Genomic DNA, 8,099 nt, shown 5'->3' with positions numbered 1-8,099 from the left:
GCCGAAAATCCGGCCCATGTTGTTTCCCACATTATAACAGTGACTGCACTTCAAAAGTTCTTCATTGGCTACAAAGCGCTTTGGGACATCCTAAGGTCGTGAAATACGCTTTAGAAATGCAAGTTATTTATTTCTTTACCTGGAAATGCTTTTGCTGGGTGCCTGAAATGAAAAGGACAGAAAGGGCCAACAAACAGTAGATGAAGGAGTGACAAGATAATCTGTTTAGCCCAAACACTGTTATGGAACAGACCATAAAAGGTGTCCATTTGCCTTTATATTTTAAACAACAGCGTCCACATGTAGTTATGTATAGAGAGCTCGAATGATCTGACCTCGATCATCTATCAGCTGTTGCCACAAAATGTAAACAGAACACCAGAATTCTTGGATTGAACCATTCTTGTCTTATGACTTTATCCAGCACACAAATCTTAACTACCTCCAAAGAATGATTTGAATGTTTTAAAGGACTCAATCCCATTCTATATTTTCACTAGTCACAATTTGATAAGAGAAAGAAAATAATAATGGAATAAATAACATCAAAAATTGAAATGAAGCAGAGAAACCATCTAGGTCTTTCTTTGCACTGTCTGGTATAAATGTCGTGTTGTAAATATATTGGCCGTGTTTATTGTGAAGCTGTATACAGGGCCAGAAACTTTGGGCCCAAGTTTCCACAAGAAAAAAAATGGGCACCCCTCCGAGCTGGGCGCCCGTTTTTCGCGCCTAAAACAGCGCCTAAAAAAATCCTAGGTATTCTCCACCTACTTACAGGTCCTCTGGCCCTCGGCGCAGCCAGTACGAGCTGTGGGGGGGCGGAGCCAGGTCCCTGCGCTGAAAACAGTGCCGGGACCTCTGCACATGCGCGCTACAGTCGGCACGCAAGTGCAGTAGCTCCAGGCGCCCAAAACTGTGTGGGAGGGGCCCGAAGCACGCAGCCCCTAGCCCTGGCCCAATGGCCTCACTGGGGCTGCGTGAATGAGGCTCCCCCCCCCCGACCAGACCCGACACTCGCTCCCCCCACCCCCCCCGCCGACCAGACCCGACCCGACACCCGCTCCCCCCACCCCCCCCGCCGACCAGACCCGACCCGACACCCGCTCCCCCCCCGCCGACCAGACCCGACCCGACACCCGCTCCCCCCCCGCCGACCAGACCCGACCCGACACCCGCTCCCCCCCCGCCGACCAGACCCGACCCGACACCCGCACTCCCACACCCCCCCCGCACCGACCAGACACCTGCTCCCCCCCGAGACCCGACACCCGCTCCCCCCCCCACCCCGCCCCGACCCGAGACCCGCTCCCCACCCCCCGGCCCCGACCCGACACCGCCCCCCCCCCCCCCCGCTCTCTCTCCCCATCCCCGCTCTCTCTCTCCCCCCCACTCTCTCTCTTCCCCCCCGCTCTCTCTCTCCCCCCCCCCGCTCTCTCTCCCCCCCTGCTCTCTCTCTCCCTCCCTCTCCCTCTCCCTCTCTCCCTCCCCCTCCCTCCCCTCTCTCTCTCTCCCCCCCTCCCCCCCATCTCTCTCTCCCTCCCCCCCTCTCTCTCGCCCTCCGCCCTCCCCCCTCTCTCTCTCCCTCCCTCCCTCTCTCTCTCTCCCTCCCTCTCTCTCTCTCTCTCCCCCTTCTGCTCAGCGGCACGAACGGCTGCAGAATTCTCCCTGCCTGATTCTTTGATACCAACTCTGTTCTGCCCTCACAGCTCCCTTTTTAGTGTTTTTTTTCCTGTCCAGTACTTTCCACATTCAAAATGATAGTGTGATGGCACCCTTCTATATGTCTCAGACATTTCGCCTGAATCTAGAGTACACATAGGTTCCTGTATCCAAAAGAATGTTGAGTATATCAAAGACTTTTGGTTACACAGAGATCTTTAGAAAATAATTAGAATAGATCACAGGGGTGCCGGAGGAGGCAGTGTGATAGCAAATGACAGTAGCACAATTCATATTGGGACCATTTTTGTATAAAAAGTGTTTCTAAAATACATGATCACATTTGCTGTACATATTTATTTCTTCATGATATAATCCGTGGCATGAAAAAAGCTGGTTTCTGTATGTGTATAGCAGTATCCAAGAGGTAGATAAAGGACACGTAGAAAGCTATTCTACTTCTGAATGTTGAATTCACAAGTAAAGGAGATTCTATAACTGCCGAATGGCCCTGATATTAGTTTTATTATTTTCTCATTACGAATCTGCAAACACATCAGTCTTGAAATTAGGCCGTAGGATACTAGCGTACAAATGTTCAAGGTCATTTATGAAATTCCCTCCTCCACTGTTTTGACAGAAACATTAAACCTCCTCTGTTAAAATAGTGCAGGAAGGAATTTCGTACGAGGCCATCGAGTGCTCCTATTCGAGTATCTTACTGCATCATTTCAAGGCTGCTATTTGTAAATGCAGTTCCGGATTTGTTACAGCTAGTGAAAAGTGGGAATTATAAAGCTATGATATCGATGCCACTATGATTTGTCACATTGTTATGGCTTAATCTGAAGACCAATAGTGCAGAGCGAATAGCAGTTCTTTGAATGTTCTTTTCAATTGAAGAAAGCTTGCAGAAATTAATTCTAGTGAGGTTTTTAATCACTGTATGTGATATAGGTTCTGCGTTCCATGAGTCATATGGTCATATGGTAATACTGACCATGGATTTTCTTTCAACTTTTTCCACTATAAATTCTTATGTCCTTATTTTTAATGGAAACTGCCAATGTAAGCTATAATTACAGTTCCCCCTACCCCCCACTAATGGAGGCTCGGGGAGAGGGTATAATTGCAAGTTAGGCAGTTCCCATTATAAAAAAGAACATAGGAATTTATAATTGAAATATAAAAATGAAGACAAAATGATGGGTTATAAATAGGAGTTGAATTGTGTCTGCACGTATTGGTCCAAATGACCTCTAACCCCACTTCACTTGAAGACCACACTTGGCTTCAACTCTCCCTCTGCAACACCAGATGAGACTGACTGGTATATTACACAAATATTTCTGGAGAGACAGTAAAAAAATAATCTATCACCATGCTCTGAAGGAATTTCTTCGATTGTGAGAAAAAATCTGTACAATGTTACAGAATTTCCTTGCACAGAAATTCCCCTATGCTCTAGAGAATGGTGATAGAATATGTTTTATTGTCTTTCTGTCTGTCTCCCTTTGTCTCTGATACAGAATTTTCTCACAAAGAAATTCCTTTATGCTCTAGAGAATGATTATTTTTTATTCTCTCTTTGTCTGTCCCTCTCTGTGTCTGTCTCTCTCTGATACAGCATTTACTCACAAAGAAGTTCCCGTATACTCTAGAGAATGATTTTTTTTATTATCTCTGTTTGTCTCTCTGTCGGTCTGTCTCTATCTGATGGAGTATTTTGTCACAAAGAAATTCCCTCATGCTTTAGAGATTGGTAATTGAATCTTTTTAATTCTCTCTGTATTTCTCTCTGAGTGACTCAGTCTCTCTGTCTCTTCCCCACTCTCTCTGTATCTCTTCTCTGTCTCTCCTCTTCTATGTCTCTGTCTCTCAGTCTCTCCCTTTCTCTGCCTGTGTCGTTTCTCTGTCTCAGTCTCTCCCTCTCTCTTTGACTCTTTGTCTCTAGTCTCTCTCATCTCTCTGTGTCTCTTTGTCCCACAGTCTCTCAGTATCTCCCCTTCCCTGTCTGTGTCTCTCCTCTGTCTCTCAGTCTCTCCCTCCCTCTGTCTGTGTCTCTTTGTTTCTCAGTCACTCTTCCTCTCTCTGTGTCTCTCAGTCTCTCCCTCTCTCTGTGTCTGTTTCTCAGTCACTTTCCCTCTCTGTGTCTCTCAGTCTCTCCCTCTCTCTGTCTGTGTCTGTTTCACAGTCACTCTCCCTCTCTGTTTCTCTCAGTCTCTCTCCCTCCCTCTCTGTGTGTCTCTTCCCTGTCTCACAATCTCTCCCTCCCTCTGTCTGTGTCTCTTTGTTTCTCAGTCACTCTCCCTCTCTCTATGTCTCTTAGTCACTCTCCCTCTCTCTGTGTCTCTCAGTCTCTCAATCTCTGTCTCTGTCTCTCAGTCTCTCCTTCTCTCTGTGTCTCTTCACTGTTACTCAGTCTTCCCCTCTCTCTGTCTCTTAGTCTCTCCCTCCCTCCATACATTGTGTACGAATTTAACCTTTGGACCAGCACCTGAGTGCTAAGCACCGGAATGGAGACCTTACGAATGCCAGCCAGGTAAATGGAGCAGCTTGTGTGCATGGCTGAGACACGACATGACCCAGGACTGTGTGTGCTGGCTTTGATAATGCACTGCCGGCACAATGAAACGAGCCGAGGCTCCCAGCCGCCAGTCGGACCCATGAGTTTAAGAGATAAGGTATATTTTGAAACGCTTCACAGTAGAATTAGAGATCAAAGTGAAGACAGTTTACTCAAATAGAAAGAAATTGCCAAGCACAGAACAGCAAAAAAAACCTTGATAGCTATGTAAAAAGTCAGCGGAGTAGTTTAAAAGAAAAACATGGGGAGAGGATCAACAAGAACAGTTCAAGGTCAGTGCAGACAGCTGGCAGTGAGAGAAGTAAAATAAGTCAAAAGTTAAGACCGGAAATAATGGGAATGGGAAAATAGTTGTCGGGGAAGTTTTGATATCTCGGTATTTGGAGCAGGGGGCAGAGAACTGAAGCGGAGGTTGGCAGTGACGAGCAAAAAAGAGGGGGTGTGGATGAATGGGGAACATGTGAGAGAAAAGGGGAAGGGGATGGAGAGGAGGGGGAGGGCAGAGAGAGCCAGAGCCTCGGGCAGGGCTCCAAGGCAAATAGGGAAGGAAGCTACATAGACAATCCTTGGGGCAATTTAGTGCTTTGGGATAGAAGTTGTATTTATATTAAACACTGTAAAACAATTTAAATCAAGCTCATTGTTTTATTCCAAAGTACCAAGCAATGTGATAGGAAAATATATTGCAGCATTATTGTGGTTTGATCTTTTATTTAGTTGCAGTAGTATCACACATGAACGGTGCCAGAATTATTTTATGTTTAAATGTGAAATATGGACATTGATCAATGATTATTGCAGAATTCGCGTCATTTGGGTCCATTTGTAGTGTACTTCAGAAGAGAACGGCGAATAGGAGGGTAACAAATTGCACTCATTGTAGCATAGCCCAAAGTTAGTTGCTACCAATACCTTAAATATGTTGGCAACCTCAGCGGGGCAGGCAGCATCTGTGGAGAGAAACAAAGTTAACGTTTCAAGCCGACGACCTTCGGTCACAGACCTGAAACATTAACTCTCTTTAGACTAAAGTACCAGCTCTCCACAATTCACACTAAAGAGGTGAAAAGTTTGCGTTTCATTGGATGCAATTTCCTCAGGGGGTCACTGAATCCGCGTGTGCTGAAGTTACATAATGAAGGGAACCACATTCAAGGGTGCCAATATATATGTGTATATTTAATAATGTTTATGTTATTTGTTCAATATATATATATTATGGTGTCCCTCAGCGGTCGGTGTTGGCACCACGGCTTTTTTTGATATATATTAATGACCTGGACTTGGATATACAGGGCATAATTTCAAAGTTTGCAGCTGACACAAAGCTTGGAAATGTAGTAAACCATGAGGAGGCTAGTACCAGACTTCAGGAGGACGTAGACAGACTGGGGAAATGGGCAGACACTTCGCAGATGACATTCAATCCAGAGACGTGTGAAGTGATTAATTTTGGAAGGATAAATGAAGAAAAGCAGTTTCAATGTGATGGTACAATTTTAAAGTGGGCACAGGAACAGAGACACCAGGGGGTACACAGACACAAATCTTCGGAGGTGGCAGAACAAGTTAATGAAGCTGTTAAAATAGAAAATGGTGCAGTTGTACAGGGCCTTGGTGAGGCCACACCTGGAATATTGTGTACAGTTTTGGTCTCCTAATCTGAGGAACGACATTCTTGCTATTGAGGGAGTGCAGCGAAGGTTCACCAGACTGATTCCCGGGATGGCAGGACGGACATATGAAGAAAGACTGGATCGACTAGGCTTATATTCATTGGAATTTAGAAGAATGAGAGGGGATCTCATAGAAACATATACAATTCTGATGGGATTGGACAAGTTAGATGCAGGAAGAATGTTCCCGATGTTGGGGAAGTCCAGAACCAGGGTTCACAGTCTAAGGATAAGGGATAAGCCATTTAAGACCGAGATGAGGAGAAACTTCTTCACTCAGAGAATTGTGAACCTGTGGAATTCTCTACCTCTATCTATTGAGGCCAGTTTGTTAGATATATTCAAAAGGGAGTTAGATGTGGCCCTTACGGCTAAAGGGATCAAGGGGTATGGAGAGAAAGCAGGAATGGGGTACTGAAGTTGCATGATCAGCCATGATCATATTGAATGGTGGTGCAGGCTCGAAGGGCTGAATGGCCTACTCCTGCACCTATTTTCTATGTTTCTATGTTTGTCTTTATAGAGGCATAGAGTACAAAAGCAAAGAAGTGATGGTAAACCTTCATAAATCACTGGTTAGATCTCTGTATTGTAAGTGTCTTTATGTGGAGAGGGCATTGTACGGAATAACACAAACTGTCAGCTGAATTAAGGTGTATGTGGTCCCTTGTTGTTTTCAGGCTTTTGAGCTATTCCGGGCACCGCACTTTAGAAAGGATGTCAAGGCCTTGGAGAGGGTGCAGAGGAGATTTACCGGAATGGTACTGGGGATGAGCGAATTCAGTTATGGCGAGAGATTAGAGAAACTGAGATTGTTCTCCTCAGAGCAAAGAAGGTTATGAGGAGATTTAATAGCGATGTTCAAAATTATGAGGAGTTTGAAAGGATAGATAGGGATAAACTCCATAAGAACTTGAGGAATAGGAGCAGCAGTAGGCCATTTGGCCCCTCGAGCCTGCTCCGCCATTTAATAAGATCATCGCTGATCTGATCATGGACTCAGCTCCACTTCTCTGCCCATTCCCCACTCCACTGGCACAAGGGTCAGTAACTAGAGGACACAGATTTAAGATAATTGACAAAGAAGCCAGATCGGGGTGGTGGTTGGGGGGTGGGGTGGGGGGGTGGGGGGCGATGAGGAGAAATGTTTTTACGCAGCGAGTTGTTGTGATTTGGAACACGCTGCCTGAAAGAGTGGCAGAAGCAAATTCAGTAATAACTTTCAAAGGGGAATTGGATGAATACTGAAAAAGGGGAAAAATGCAGGGCTATGGGGAAAGAGCAGGAGGAGTGGGATTAATGGGATAGCTCTTTCAAAGACCCAGCACAGGCACAATGGGACGAATGGCCTCCACTTGTGTTGTACGAATAGAACAATTTGCATTTCACGACCACCAGATATCTCAAAGCGTTTTACAGCCAATGAAGTACTTTTGGAATGTAGTCATTGTTGTAATGTGGGAAATGTCCGCATGCCCGACATGAGACTCCCTAAGCAAGTGCTCTACTCGGAACTCCTACACGGCAAGTGATCCCCAGGTGGACAGAGGAAACGTTTCAAGGACACCCTCAAAGCCTCCTTGATAAAGTGCAACATCCCCACCGGCACCTGGGAATCCCTGGCCAAAGATTGCCCTAAGTGAAGGAAGAGCATCCGGGAAGGCGCTGAGCACCTCGAGTCTCATCACCGGATGCATGCTGAGACCAAGCGCAGACAGCGGAAGGAGCGTGCAGCAAACCAGGCTCCCCATCCACCCTTTCCTTCAACCACTGTCTGTCCCACCTGTGACAGAGATTGTAATTCCCGCATTGAACTGTTCAGTCACCTGAGAACTCACTTTTAGAGTGGAAGCAAGTCTTCCTCCTTGTCGAGGGACTGCCTATGATGATGATGATGACTGCATTTGTCGCTGTCTGGTCTGGAAAGACTTGCATTTATATAGCGACTTTCACAACCACTAGATGTCTCAAAGTGCTTTTACAGCCAATTAAGTACTTTTGAAATGTAGTCACTGTTGTAATGTGGGAAATGTGTATGATTCTCTCTCTCTATATATATATAGAAACATAGAAACATAGAAAATAGGTGCAGGAGTAGCCATTCGGCCCTTCGAGACTGCACCACCATTCAATATGATCATGGCTGATCATTCCCTCAGTATCCCTTTCCTGCT

Source organism: Pristiophorus japonicus, chromosome 17 (genome assembly GCF_044704955.1).
Source record: "Pristiophorus japonicus isolate sPriJap1 chromosome 17, sPriJap1.hap1, whole genome shotgun sequence".
In the NCBI taxonomy this organism is placed as follows: domain Eukaryota; kingdom Metazoa; phylum Chordata; class Chondrichthyes; family Pristiophoridae; genus Pristiophorus; species Pristiophorus japonicus.
This window is presented reverse-complemented; position numbering follows the sequence as displayed.